Consider the following 15,316-nt stretch of genomic DNA (forward strand, 5'->3'; position numbering starts at 1 on the left):
AACTCATATTCAGGAATTGCATTTGAAAAATTTGAGTCATGTTGGACATTCATAGAAATAACATGAAAAGAAGAGTTCATCTTTTAAAACTGGAATAAAAGCCCTTTTTGAGTAGTGTTTTGAAAACATCTTTAGAATGGACAAGGCAACCCTGGCAAAATGCTGTCTGTAAAAAAAGAGCAAGTCAGATAATAATCTATTGCTCTTTTTTATGAGAGGTATATGCTGGGTAAGTAGAAACAAAATGAACCACAGAATTATGCCTTTATGGCATCAGAAATGTCACCCCAAGGAAATTAAAAACTGCACACAATTGTGAGTGTTAATCCCTGCCCTGGACGCTACAAAAAGACCCCTGAGTTTCCCTTTGGCAGGACTTCAATGTCTTGATTTTTTGTGTGCGCACAGCAGTGCCCCAGTTGGCACATCTGGGTCTGTGCTCTGTCTGTACCTGCTCAGCAGGAATGTAAACATGGCACAGACACTGCTGCCTTTAGCTGCGTGATCTCCTCGCATCGGCCAAAGGGAAACGACAGCAGTGTTTCTTCCGTCTCTACACTGTGTGTGCGTGTTTTGTGGCTGAAGAAGGAAATGGTACTTTTTGCAGGTGAGCTAAAGAACAGAGAATGAAATCCTCGTGACTCAGAGAAAGGAGAAGTAACATAAAGCAAAGGTTAAATCTGCAAAAGTGCCATTCATTCACTGTTAAGCTAAGGAAGCAATAGAGAAAGACTCCCAGACAGATAACGTGACTGCAGCCACGTTATATTGGCTTTTATTTGTCTTGCCTGGTTAAAGCTATCATGCTACACACATTGCACAAGAACTGATATGGAAAGGTCAGCTACATTGCTTAGGTGAGAACAGAGCAGCACGAGGTATTTCAGCTTGTTGCAGAGGCCTACCAGACAAGGGAACTGCTGAGAGTTTGCAAAGAACCCATCCCCTCAGAGCTCAGTAACGTGTCTGGGATTTTGCTAAATCTACCAGTGTTTCTTGCCTGAACTGTGCCCTGATGTTCAAAGGAAGGTTCTGAGTAAGGACATCTATTGTCTATTTCTAATTCTGGCTACTAATTTTGAAAAAAATTGCTTTTCCGTGTCTGATTTCTCAGTAATTTCATAGTACATATGTGAATACATGTATGCGGTCATAAAAAAGACTTTTGTAACTCTTGGCAAAGAGCCTTTTTTCTTATATAACTTGGGAGATGCCTGTGGAAGAGCTGGAAATGTATCATGTATTCATTGTCCATTGAAGAGAGGAGTACTGCAGGAAATACAGCTACCAGCTTCTGCTTCACAGTTCTCCACCATGCCAGTGCTATGGCAGTAATTAAAATGACAGATAAACAATGTTCACATTTGTTCTCCAAGCCCAGCAATGGGGAAGCTCTGAACAGTTCAAGTTAGAGCTGCATGAACGGTGCTGACCCTTGCCTAGACCACTTCATCTGCCTTGTGGGAGGGTGATGTAGTTGATTATTATTGCAATTTGGAACATGGGGTTTGTTTAAAGCAGGATTAGTGAGGAAAAAAAACACCATGTACTTCTCCAAGCATACTCCTGCTCCTGCAACGACAAGAGAAATTAGCTTCTTTTCAATGGGAATCCTGCTGCTTATTTAATAGCAGGTGGGATTAAACCCTGCAATAGGTCAAAGTGGGAGGATCTGGAGTGTCATTGAGGACATATCTAAGCATTTACTGGTGTGGTGTCCAGGTTCTCTATGCACCACCACAGTGTTTTGTTTTTGAGAGCGTGGGGAGGATTAGATAGCACGTGCAGCCTGGTTTCTTCAGTATCAACAAGAAGCAACTCATCTCATCCTGTCAGGGGGAGAGCAGTTGGTGTAATTTATCCAGCAGAACAGCTGATTTTGTGAAATGTATCTGAGAATTAGTCAAACAGACCAAGAGTGAGTACAGCCTGCGGTTTAATGACAGCTGAGCAAAGGTTCTCATTGTACTAACAACATCCTGTGTCTCCGTGGCAGTGATGTGGTGTATGCACACGTATACTCCTTTGCAGTCAATAACTTCTCATCAGATTTTTACACCGACTGATTTGACTGTTATTTAACAACTGTGTTTTCCTCTTCCTGCCTTGCATTTATTTTTGTTGCTGTTGTTGCAGAAGTAAAATAATCTCAGATATTCTGAGAAATTCTTCACAGTGCTGCTAATGTTTTGCTTGATGTTTTGCTGAAAGAGGTTTTGCAGGGACTTTTTAAATGTCACACCTGTTCTCAAAGTGCATTTACTTAATTAGCGTACAGTGCTGGATGGGATTCAGTACCTACGCATGTACCAGCTAGGTACGAAGCTGCATGGCTTGTCAGAGCATACCTGAAAAAGAAACATGAGCTCAGCTTCCTCTAGAAGTGTGGCAAGCTCTGATGATATGGGAGATAGTACAGCAGGATGATACCTGTGGCAAATGATGGGCACAGGTTCTGGTTGGTGGCGCCAAACAAAAGAGGAAATCTTCTTTTCTGTGCAAAAAATCCTCTTACATTTGGTGACCTTTCCTCCTGAATAAAGACAAAATCAGTATTGCTAACATCTCCTATAATGTTTGATCTTTTCTCATGTCCTTTACTCCTTTTAGACTTCTTACACATAACTATCATGTTATGTAATATATTTTATATTTAGCATACAAATGATGAAACGCAGCTTTTCCCCAGTGCCTTTTATTCTAGATATCAACATGCTTAATCAGCGAGATCACCTATCATCCCCATTTAAAAGGCTGGGAAACAGAAAAACAAAAATAGAATGATGTGCCACACAGGCCAGAAGTGCAGTGGCAAAGTCCTCAATAGAATTTAGGTATCATTAGTTGTAGCCCAGTGATCTCTTTGCTAGGAAATGATGCCTCCTTATTTTATAGTACAAAAATATAAAAACATAGAGCAACAGCATTGAAAATATCAGAAAAGGCTTGAAAGAAAGCAATAGAAAAATGTAAATTCACAAAATAAATTTGGAAACAAAATGTTTTTTGAATAAAAAGACAAAATGATCTGCTCAAGTAATGACTTTCACATTCCACTGTGCTTTTTTTCCTAAAACAATCCGCGATTCCCATAGATTCCTCTATACCCTGAAACCCAATACTGATAGAACTGTATTTTTTTTCCATTGGAAAAATAATTTTTTGGACTATTTTCACTTGCTTTAGAGGAAGAAAAGGAAAGTATGTAAAGGCAGCAGGACTGCTGGAAGGCTGGTAGTTTTTTCTTTTTCTATTTTTTTCTTTTATTTTGTGATGTTTACGAATGTGCTGTAGGCTTAGTTTGTGCTTCATTTTATCTGACAAATCATAACTGATGCAATATGATTTAAAAGTCTCCGCCATCATGCAGAAATTACAGTTCTCTCCCCAGGGACCTTCCCCAAAACATAAAGCAGAGCCTTCCTCCTCATTAAAACATTTTGTTGTGTGAAAAATGACAATGAGCCGTAAAATCTGGAGGGAAATGATTGCTGCACGCTAACATATGCCCAACAATTTCAATACCAGAGCGCGTGGAGACTGGCAGTTGCACTTCAAAATGAGGAAATGAGCTTCTTGATCTTGTCCGGATGGAGGGCAATTTGGAAGGACACTGCAAGCAGAGCAGTTGGGCCCTGAAAGCCTTTTTTCAACAGAGCAGCAGGATATCCAGCAATCAGCAGTACGAAGGTACCAGTTTGTTTTGTTTGCAAAACCATGTCTTACTGTCCCTTCGCTATTCCTCCTACATTTTTCTTGAAGCTGATGAGAATAATTGTCGCTGTTATTATTATGTACAAAAACGGCTCAGAAAGAAGATAAAGGTTGCCTACGCAGGCACTCAGAAGTTAGAAAATAATGGGATTACTGTTGCCTTGACAACATTTCCCTCTCCTTCCCCTGCCCCCAGTCTCATTCCAGGAAATGGCTGAGGCACTTCGCTGAAACTCTGCAAAATAATTAAATAAAAGATTCAGCCAAAGAGAGACACCTGGTTTGGAAAACTTCCCCCTTCACGCATCTGACAACATGATAAACAGATGAAAAGCAGGATTTTTTTGAACAGAAGAAGAAAGTAATGCCGATTGTACTAGTAGCTCCATCTGCATTTTTTTTGTTATTTTGCTTTAATTTATACTACATCCCTGCAGGCTGTTTTTGGAGCTCATCCCTTTGTTCTGCAAGGCACTCATCATGTACACAGCAACAGGAGGGGGCTTAGTTTCTTGCTGCTGTTCATGGAAGGAGGACTTCCCACCCCAAGAAAGAGAAGACCAGGTGAAACTTGAGAAGGCTGCGATGACACTGGAGGCACAGCTTCAGGGCTTTTAGCACTGTGCGTCACACTTGCCTGACCCATGACCAACCTGCAATGTTGTGCCTGACGTATGGAAAGAGCTCTGCTTCTCTGGAGAGCGTCACAGAGGCTGCAGGGGTCTGGAGCTGGCAACCCCCTGGGGCAGGCGACAGCACCCTGTGACACCTGGTGCGTCATCTGCAGCTGAGCTCCCAGAAAGGTCAGGCAGGAGACTGATAAATGACCCCGCCTTGTCAACACTGCTGTCATTAGTGCTGTTATCACCCTGCAAATGGGAACATGAAGGAATTTGTATCCCTGCCCTTGCCAAAGCTGGAGAGCAAGTGGGAACAGGAGCTGTGGAGGTGACTGTTCACACCACTTACATTCTCCTGCAAAGCAGCACAATGTTTGGTTTGTAACCAAAGGGATTTTGTAGCTGATCATTAAACATCATTTCAGATTGATGGAACGTAGAGGTTCTCTGATGATGACAAGGTTTGTTTCAAAGGGACAAAACACTTCAGCATGCACTGGCATGGCTAGAAAGCCCAGATATGCTAACTAACAAATCGCTGGCCTGGTGGAAAGCCCAGATATGCTCTCATATCCCTTTTCTAATGTAGGTGGACAAACACATATCCAAAAGTGGCAGGTAATGTAGCCTGCACTGGAAATGGGCCCACCTGGCCACGTTGATTTTGACAAGTAATTTGACAGCACTGTTAGTGCTGTTAGTGGCAGGAGCAGTGTGATTTACTCAAAAGTTGAGTACTCTGGAAAAAAAAAAGAACCACAACTAAATTTGCATGTAATGAGGTGCATTTTAAAATCAAAACAATTAACAGCTATGTTATTTTTTCTTCCTTTGCTTTTGCTTGGTGCACAGTCAGTCCTGTTGCTTAAGATTCCTGTTGAATCCCTTTTGGTGGGAATCTGATGTGAAGCAGGGAGCCTGGCAGCCCCTCCAAGTACTTCCATGTACAACAACACTGTACAGCAGTGTTGGTGGAGTTTTGTCAGCACATGGGAGACATAAGGGGCTGGCCAATCTGGCCCATCAAGTCCTGGTTTGCAAACTCTGCTCAACTAAGGGATACCAACAGTTGGATCCATAGGTCCTGACTGGTCTGTTTGTGAAAATTATCTAAAGTGACAAGCAAGGTCACTCACAACTGACTCATATAAGGTGACTGGCTCATTCTTGTATGGGGTGTGCTGGGTGTTACAGCTATTTGTGACCTCAGACTGAGCACTGTGGCCTTTTGGTTCAGAAACATATTGTTCAATGAGACGTTCTGTGAATTTGGTAACCTCAGTATTCTATGAGAAGTGTTTGATTTTACAGGAGAAAGCCTAAGGACATTTGAAATGTCTTGTTTCTGCAAATCTGAGCCAATTTCTTCTCATCAGGTAACACCTGGTGCTTTTGTCAGTGCTGAGCAGCACTTTACATTCTATACTCTAAAATCTTTGGATCAGTTATGCATGGATGCAAGAAAATAAAACCCCATTGTATATCTTTGCTCACTATCTGTCCTCTGTCCCCGTCATTCTAACACACACATTTCAAAAGAAGACAGTGCTCTGCTTTCCAGTCAAAATATTAAAGAATGCTTCTATCTGTCTAGAATACTTTATTTATAAATATGAGAATGTTAGGTAATGTGAGATATGCTACAGACTGCAGCTTGCGTAATACAAAGGAGCAACCTCAGCAGAGCAGTCCAGATGTGCACTGGCTAAAAATCTGGCCTATAAAATGGTGGTTAATAAACACAGAATAATTTATCAGGTATTCGGCTAGGAGCACCAGGCTGCTAACAGCTGTGAAGTGAAACTGGTTGTTCTCAACTCAATACATACGTGTACTTTCCTGTACATTCACACAGAGAGCTGGATAGTGGCTCTATAGGTGGCCAAAACACAAGCTTTCTCCAACAAAGGGGAATAATCTGTGATGGAATTATCTCTGGTATTGGTATTCCGGCTTCCCTCCAACACTGTTTTAGATTTGAAAGCATAATGCAGACTGGTCTTGAGAAAAGACTATTTTTGCAACAGAACAACACATGAAAATCTAAATTGTGCTGGAAATTTGGGAGCAAAATGCATTTAATCAGGACATATAGCCTGGGAAATGCTCTCTGTTGTATTTCACAGCAATGAAAGCTTTTCTTGATTTAATTTGTGTGTAGTGGAGCTTCACCAGAAAGATTACAGGAAGTATTGAGGCAGATTTGCAGCTGAGACATAGGTGTAGAGGGATTTTCAACCAGGATATCACTAACAAAAATGTTTTGGCTAAAATTATTTTCTCTTACTGTGACTTCTATCAGGGAAGACAGCAGTGCAGCACTGTCAGGGCACCCAACAGCACAGAATGCCACCACAAAGGAAAACAGTATTTACACTGGAAGGGAAAAATGATTTAATGACCTGGTTTAAAACAGAAAACAAGTTGTCACGTTCTGTTCTTTGAAAGTAAAAATGATAAGAGCTTTGATGAGTGGACACCATAATAAGGGCCTTGGTTTTATGTCTCGTCCAGGTGCAGCTCATCACCCTATACAGCCAACCATCCATCTCAATACAGTGCAGTCCTTTTTTCATCCTGGATCACAGGAAGGGATGTTGCCAAGCAGGGATCTTGGTCCCTCTGATGCATGCTGTTATTACTCCTGGACAATATTTTCTTCCTCTCTTTTTCTGTTTCTTTCCTGCTTTTACGTTCATCAATCCCTTTTTTACATCTAGCTCAAACTGTCTTCCCAGTGATGCTGTAGGTGGGACGCAACGCTCATGAGGCAAAAGGAACTCTGGGTCCCCCACAGGACAGGACCAGAAAGGCAGAGGGGCAGTGTTCCTACTCTCTGGTGCCACTGCTCAGGGATGTCCCTGGTTTCTGCACTTGTATCTAAATCCACACTGGAGGCTCCAAGTCCGAGCCCAGTCACTTCTCATGGGGTTGAAATCATTGAAGTGCACATTTCAGTATTGTTGGGATTTGGGAACAATTACCCATCTGTTGTTAAATCTAATAGCAATTCTGTTTCACAGTCTGTTGTAATTTACACTCTGTTTATTATCACAACTGAATAAATGACTCTGGCAGGTCTTTGAACTCCCAGCCCTTTGTTGCCTCTTCCCAGGTGAGAGGCAGTTACCTGCCATATAATTGTTCTTAAAGTGTCTAAGAGCAAAGTCACACAAACTTAAATTGCTGCTGAAGGTTTGCTTGTCTGACTTTGTCCACAAAGGGGTGTGTGTGTTTGTACAGCAAGTCATGCCTGTCAGCTGGGAGGAAGTAAACACCTGCTGGGAAACAATTGGAGCAGATTTTAAGCTTCTTTTCTACTGCTCTCACCATGTGGCTGCTCCAGATCCATGTTGGTGCAAGGTCAGCAAGGCTGGATTTGATCAGCGCCGTCTGCTGCTCTTTGCATGGAGAATAAGGGACATCAGAGGGACCACTGCCCTCTCCCTGCTGCAGCATGATGCTGGGTGGTGGGACAAAGCAAGGTTTCTGGCCCAGCACTGCTCTTCTCCCTGATGCTGCATTTCACAACATGAATGTACTCTTCCTATCTTCTGCTTCAAGATGAGAAACCCTGTCCAGGTTTGAAGTACTCCTCCTGATCCTTCAGCGGGGAAATGAACTTCCCTTAGGAGTGCAGGTAGCATCAGTGGATCACCCAGCAGATGTGCTCACATGCAGAGGCTAAATCCCAACATGAAAATTGAGCTTGTATTTTAAATATTCATCCAGGGTTCTAAAGAAAATGGAAATAGAGTTAGCCTTTGATTCAGTTGTAAGGCTGAGCTTCTTGAAAGTTATTTCAAGGATTTCCTCTTACACAGTTACAGTAAATACCTGCTTTCAATATTCACGGTCTGTTTTTGCTGCTGTGTGCAATGTTTCTTATCTTCTTTTGTCTTTTCCTGTCAGGAGACTTCAAGCACCTAATTCTGTTCTGACTTTGATTTCTCAAATAGAAGTATGCATCTCAGCCATGTCTGAGGAGCAATATACCACCTCACCTGTCAACAGCAAGAAATCACTGTAATTACAAGAAAGTACCACTTTATACCACTTACTTTACTACAACTTAGGGATAAACTTGAAGTTCTCAGATAAGTTTAAGCTTACCTTTGTTCATACCTTTGTCACGGGAAGCCAAGATCTGAAGTCCACCGAGGCCAATTAGGTGGTTATTGACTTGGAGCACTTTGAAACATCTCCACAAAAAGCACCATTAGCCCAAGTGACCCAAGCACCCCTCCTGTCTGCATGTGTTCAATGATCTGTCAGCATTGCTCTGAAGATGTGAGTTTAACTTTGCTCATTTTCTCCTAGGTGAAGAAGAGATAATGCTGTATTTGTTTTTAGATGTAGTATACCTGCATTATTACAAAATACCTCTCTCATTTCACACAGTTGTGAAGTAAAGGAAATGGAGCACTGCCAAACACTCCGAAGTTTTTTGCCCCTTATTGGTAAAATGAGAGAAGAAATAATCCATTTTATGTTTTACCATGTTTGCTTATGATCTGATTTAGTGCTCCTCCTTCATGGCTGATTATTTTAAAATAAATCTAGTTCTAGTTCTAAAAACATATGAATAAAACATATCCATGTATAGCATGTATGCCAGGTGTGTGCAGATATCCACACAATTGAACACTTTGGATTTTAATTAACTATGGGAATGGATATGCCGATTACATGAAAAAGCAATGAAATGTTAATCAGATAAAGCAAGACAGCAGGTGGCCAAGATATCAGTAGGCACATATCTTATATGTGTACATCTCTCTGCAAACAGGAAGGTCACTTTCATGACATCACTAGATGTACTATGCCACCAAAACAGCCAAAGTCACCAAAATGTCACCATGCAATGCTCTTTTAGCAAGAGTATTTGCATTTACTACTTGTCCTGCTTTTCCTTCTGGAAACATACTTTCCAGTCATGTTGGTGAAGCTTTTTTCTGCTTCATGTGGGCAACAGTGAAGTCCTGTAGGTCAAAAAAAATGACCAACCCCCACAGCAGAATTTAAGCTCCTTCTCACCCCATTATAACATGTTAAAGAAATCTTGCAGCTTTCATTTCTCTGTTTTCCTTTGGGGAATCAGGAACATTAAGAGACACTGTTGTATCCTCTCCTGGACCTTCGGGGCTTGCTTGCTGCTTAATTCTGCTTCCAAAAGCTGTCTGTGGTTACGGAAACAAATGTGCAATCTGCACATGGCAAAGTCAAATAAAAATGTGGCGTTTCTTACTTCAGAAGTGGATATTGCCTTGACTACTTACTTACTGTAAGTGTTTGGATGATGGTACAAGCACAGTGCCTTCATCAGCATCTTCTGAGATCCAAGCCCTGGCTCTGCAGGGAGGCCAGGCCTCTTTGTCACGATGCACCTCTTGGTGCCCTCTCAGCCCCTGGGTGTTGACCTTCACACAAACTGAAATATCTTCTCAGTGATGTTTTGGATTTCAGGGCCTTTCCTGTGTGGTATTTTGCTGAAGAGTGGAGTCTGGAGAGAGACAGGCTTTGTTCTTCTCCTGCAAGCTGAGCTCTCCTCCCATTTCCCCTCACAGATCCCTTTGCAGGATATGTTTTTATTGCACCCTCGCTCTCTTCGGTTCATGCAGAGTTGTTCATTTCCTGACTGTACGTGACCAGATGCGTGGCTGTTGTTAGTGGTGTAAATCCTCAGCCTTCAGCTGAACCAAAAATCAGCTTGTGGTGTTTGATGTGCTGTGCTAATGGGACAGGACTGTTTTGAGACTTCTGATTTGCACGAAGCCAAACACTTCATCTGTGCCTCTAGGAAATAACAATAATTCATTAACATCACGACCCCATGTTTCTTTTTAAACACAGATGTTATTTGATGCGGAGCTCAAGGTTGGTTCTAGAAATATATTTTTTGTTCTTTTCCTTTACAAGATTATGTGTCTCCTTGAGTCTTTTTTCTATTCAAGCAGCAAAGGTGGTTCTGATATCAGCTACAGGGGTGAGGCGTAATGTGGATGGCTGTGAAATCCCCCTTGACAGCTACAGCCAAAGTGAAAATAGCTTACAAACAACAGACAGAAATATTTCCTCACATATAGACTGCTTCTGTTTTGTAATTGTCACTGATAAACCCAAACACTTCAAACAGATACAGGGCTCTTGAGTGACAGAAATTCTTCCCTAGAATCTTTCAAAATTCACACTATAAAAGCCAGGTCCCCTGGAGAATACAACCAGGAGAGCAATCAGAAACAGAGTTGCACTACCAAAGGTCAACAAAATCCAAAATAACAGCCTTTGGAGGCAGACTGTTCCCCAGTTGGCTGGGGAATGGTGAGGTGTTTGTGTGAAAGAGAGAATGGGGGAAAATACCATTGTCAAAGGAGAAGAGCTCTAAAGAAACATGGCAGGGATTTTGTTCCCATTAGTCCTAGTTCCTGTGATGTATGACAAGAGTGGGTATAGAAAACAGAAGGAAACACGCTGATAATAAGGGTATTTTTCTAGAACTGTTAGAAATAGTTAATGTGTCTTGTTTTTTGTGGTCTCACATCCTATTGAGGGGAATTGAGGATGACATCCAAGAGGTGGTAATCTCTGAAAGTGAATCCCGGTCATGAGAGGAACAGCCAGGTAGAGGAGGTATCTCAGTCACTGCAGGAACCTGGACAAAAAAAATTAGTTTAGATGCCTAACTTGCAAGCAGCTGCAGTTCACTGAGATGAATGTTAGTCTTCCTTACAGCCAAAGGCTGATACTTCAGCCTACGGAATTTTGCACAGGGAGCCCCAGCTCCCTCTGAATTAAGTGAGACCATGCACTACAAAGCCAAGATGTCAGTGTTCTCATTAAGATTTGGCTAAAAGTGCTGGTACGTAACTGCATCTATTTTAGCACAAAGCTTTAGATGTTTTTATCCTGCTTGAGCAATCCCTACAGAATCAGCTTTTCTGGAACATGAAACCCTATTGGACTGTGTAAACAAGCTACATTCAGCTGAATGCAAAGCCTCACTACACTTTCAATTTCTGTAAATTATGCAAAGATATAAATGATGAGTAAATCAGTGAGCTAGATCAGAGGCTGATTCATTCATGTATTGATTCATGCATGGTTTATCTTCATGCCTTGCAGAAAAAAACAATTAAAATGGTTACACTGAGCTATAAAACTTGAAAATGGTGTTGAAGGGGGAAGTGTGATCTTCTGCTTGAAGACTGGCAGAGGAAACCATAGGTTGTGTATTAACCATCTTCTAATTTGCATTCCTTTAAATGTTTATCAGCTGTGTGTAACCAAACTGGGAAAAATAATTAGCTTGAAATCTAGTGGAAATTCACTTCATATTTTAATACTTCTATGTCATGTGTTTGTTCAATACCCTTTCTTATCCTGGCCTCAAAAATTAAAAAAAAAGAAAAAGATATTTATGTTTTGAAATCTTTGTGACAGCAGAAATAATAATAGTAAGAATTAATTGTGATTTGGGAGTGTGGTCAAGCATATTTGGTATGAATTTGCATTAGAGGTTGTAGATAAACAAGTGGGAAAACCAGGGAAATAAGACATTCAGTTTTCCAAAAAGGACAAAGAAAATAAATCTTCAGCCAATCAGGATGTAGGAATGACACAATTTTCTTCACTGTGTGGGTGAGTAAACCATAATTCTGCTCTCTCATCATCTGTGATGATAAAATGTTGTAGTTATAGAAAGGGTAATTATTGTTATTTTATCTTAAGAAGCTTTCAAGAAACAAAATATATCACATCAACATACTTTATATATAGGCAGTTTCTGGGATCACATACTGTTTATCTGTAAGCTTAAACATAAATAAAGTTCATTTACACAAAAGCAAACCATGTAATGAATCTGCTCTTGATTCTTTCAGCTTCTATTTTCATTAGCTAACGCAGACTCTGAGTAAACCGTATGTTGTTTGTCATTAAGCATGCTTTAGTCATCTGCCATTTTTGCATTTTTTTGATTGGCTGCTGCTAAGGGAAGGGAAAGCTCTGTAGTGGTTGTACATAAGACAAATAACTCCGACACTGTGCTGTGGAAAGTTATGCTTTCATATAGTTTCATCTTCACCACCCCCATGTTATTAACTTCTTCTCTTTAGCAGAATAGTTTTAAGCACAGCATTAGCAACACTTACTTTTATGTACAGAGTTTTGAATTCATAGGTTGGCTGTCAGCATAACTCTCTACACCTGGGGTGGTTATAACCCAGTATGTCAAGGTATAGAAGTTGTTCAAATTGCATGTAACAGATTTCAAAAAATTTGACTGCCAAAACTGATTCAAACAGAAAATTTTATTTTCAAAGGCAGAAGACAGGTAAAGCCAGGTTTAAAATACTAATGCTTTCCCCACCTGTCCTTTCTTGTTTGTTTGTTTTATCTGATTACAGATGAGAACACAAGGCTAAACTTGATTCAGAATTGCACAGGGAACTCTGACTCCTTTCAGCCCTCAGCAGCAAGGCAGACTCACAAATGCCATCCCTTGTTGATGTTTGAAATGGAAGCCTCTCATGCCAGCTGAAGTATGAGAAATCTTTTTAAAAAGCCCTAAGGAGCTTTTCAAAATGCTGCCTATCCACGCTCCATGCCTGTACAAATTTTTGATGGACAAGGAACGCATAATGTCTTTTCACCTAACTTAGCAAACATTGTATAAACAGTCTATATGCCAACAGTTGGTTCTGTTTTATCACTCTTAGGAAAAGTAAAAATGACACAGTGGCATCACTTCCTCCCTCTGCAGCATGGCTTCCAGTAGTACGTGCTCTGCAAACACACTTGAAAACCATCACTTTGCCTTTTAATGATATAATGCAAAATATATACCTGCCAAAATACTAGATAAGGTCAAGTAAGAATATTCCCCTTCCACACTTAACCTTTTTTCCTCAATTTTCAGAGGAAAATATTCTGCAGTGAGCAGTTGTGCAAATTTCCCATATAAGAGAAAGAAAATAAAATGCCTAAAAAGCAGAAAATTGAAGCGCTAAAACTTTGATCCTGGATTTGAAGCTAATCTATGCAATTAGCAGTGCTTTTGGTCACAAAAGGAAGAGTCACAGGAAGAAAGGATAGCATAGAGCACAAAGAAGAAATCGGGAAAAACAGAAAATGATGCTTCAATCATCTTCACAGCCACACAAATTTTTCCTAAAGAGTAAACAAAGATGAAAAAATATGAGGGAAAGAAGAACAGCAGCAAGCAAACTGCAAACAATTCTGAACAATTTCCTCCAGGTTATCTCACTGTAGGCAAAATTTAACACTATCACATCAGGGAAGCAATGTTCAAAGGATGGGTTCTCAGTGTGCAAGAGCCATTATTTGGTTTCCAGCTGTATACTTTGTTTATTAACTTCTTCCTGTCTTGACAGGTTGCTTACAGCTCCAGGAGAGTATTCAATGGCTATTTGTTAATGGTTATGGTTCCCATAACCTTGAAGAACTTCTTAGACCTGGCAGACTTAGTGCATGGATTAATTGCTGTTAGATAAGGAGGTGGTTTAATGCATCTTCTCTGATGGAGCAGACACATTCACATGAAGTGAAGCACCTGTGCGATTATCCATAGGTACCAGTAATCTTTCCAAGAGCCTTGCAAGAATCGCCTTTAAGAAACCATTGGGCAGTCTTGAAACCTTTGCCAGTCCTGCCTTACAGCCACTGGCTTCTTAGTGCATGGTGGATAGGTAAAGTCTCAGGGTCCTGGGCTCAGACACACACTTTGCAACAGCTTTGTTCTACGTGTCATGTAAGGGTATTACAGACTGTTACCAGCTTGAACTCATTGTGCAAAGCAGAGATCTCCATTGTCACACTTTTTTCCTCTCTTAATAAAAGATGAAACACCTACATGGATATTTTTAAAAAATATTTGGAAGAGCACAGCTGATATGTATTGATGATGGCTCACAGAGAGCTCGGATTCTCAGTGAGAAGATGTCTGTGACATTTTTTTGGTGAACACTTAGTTGGAGACTTTTATCCCCAAACTGAAAGGATGCTTAAACTGGAGCTGAAAACTATCCCAACTTGTGAGACTGCCAGCTGTGACTACCTAAATGGGGTAGAAATTAAAGAAGGGCTATTTATTTATTTGTTTAGACTGAATTTTATGAATGATTTCTGATTTTCCTATCCACATAGTCTTTTAGCAAGGATGCATTCTCTAAGTTTTCTTAAAAGTTTTATTGAAATGTATACAAAGTGAAAACATGGATGTCTTATTTAAAAGTATATGCAAATGGAGCGGACAGCTGTGTACCTGTCTTGTTTAGCATAAAATGGCCATTATAACTTTCTCTTTTATGACTTTTACAGGTTAAAAAAAAAGGCCTTTTCTTTAGAATCATAGAATGGCCTGGATTGAAAAGGACCGCAAAGATCATCTTGTTTCAACCCCCTGATATGTGCAGGGTTGCTAACCACCAGACCAGGCTGTCTAGAGCCAGGTCCTTGAGCACAACATTCTTGGGCAACCTGTTCCAGTGTGTCACCACCCTCTGTGTGAAAAACTTCTTCCTAATATCTAATCTAAAACTCCCCTGTCTCAGTTGAGTCTTAACTTGATTACTAAAAATATATTGGTTTAAATGAAAGATATTGTTGTTTGAATCTGTGCAATGATGAATAAATGTCTACAATAAATTCTTTATGATATAGTTCTTCATTAATTTATTGTTTGGTATTCTGTAGTATACTGCTAGGCTGAGCATCATTGAAGGTAAGTAATACCTCATTTACAAAAAAAAAAACCAAAAACCAGAACTACTATGGTGTTCCAAACATTTCCCAGTTGTTGGTATTAATTTTGTAATGTCCTGTTTTATTAGAATATACTTTTGGAAAAAAAGATTTTTTGAATGCTGTCCTTGGGCAAATCATAGTTTCTGACACTTTGACTGCTACCAAAATTGCATAGTCACAGTATGCTGACTGTCTGTTCCTTAATGTTTTCATAAAGA

At 40.4% G+C, this 15,316-nt stretch overlaps 2 long non-coding RNA genes across 2 annotated transcripts; one reads left to right on the plus strand and one right to left on the minus strand.

Annotated features, from left to right (window-relative positions):
• Window positions 1-1,099: 1,099 nt before the first annotated feature.
• LOC128073182 (uncharacterized) lies at window positions 1,100-14,999 on the plus strand. Its single transcript, XR_008202640.1, has 3 exons — window positions 1,100-1,918; window positions 3,529-3,690; window positions 3,911-14,999. It is a non-coding gene; the product is annotated as an uncharacterized LOC128073182 (long non-coding RNA).
• LOC128073183 (uncharacterized) lies at window positions 7,958-9,827 on the minus strand. Its single transcript, XR_008202641.1, has 4 exons — window positions 9,372-9,827; window positions 8,448-8,650; window positions 8,172-8,338; window positions 7,958-8,070 (listed from the first exon to the last, which is right to left on the minus strand). It is a non-coding gene; the product is annotated as an uncharacterized LOC128073183 (long non-coding RNA).
• Window positions 15,000-15,316: the final 317 nt, after the last annotated feature.

This window comes from Tympanuchus pallidicinctus, unplaced genomic scaffold (genome assembly GCF_026119805.1).
Source record: "Tympanuchus pallidicinctus isolate F22 unplaced genomic scaffold, pur_lepc_1.0 scaffold8, whole genome shotgun sequence".
In the NCBI taxonomy this organism is placed as follows: domain Eukaryota; kingdom Metazoa; phylum Chordata; class Aves; order Galliformes; family Phasianidae; genus Tympanuchus; species Tympanuchus pallidicinctus.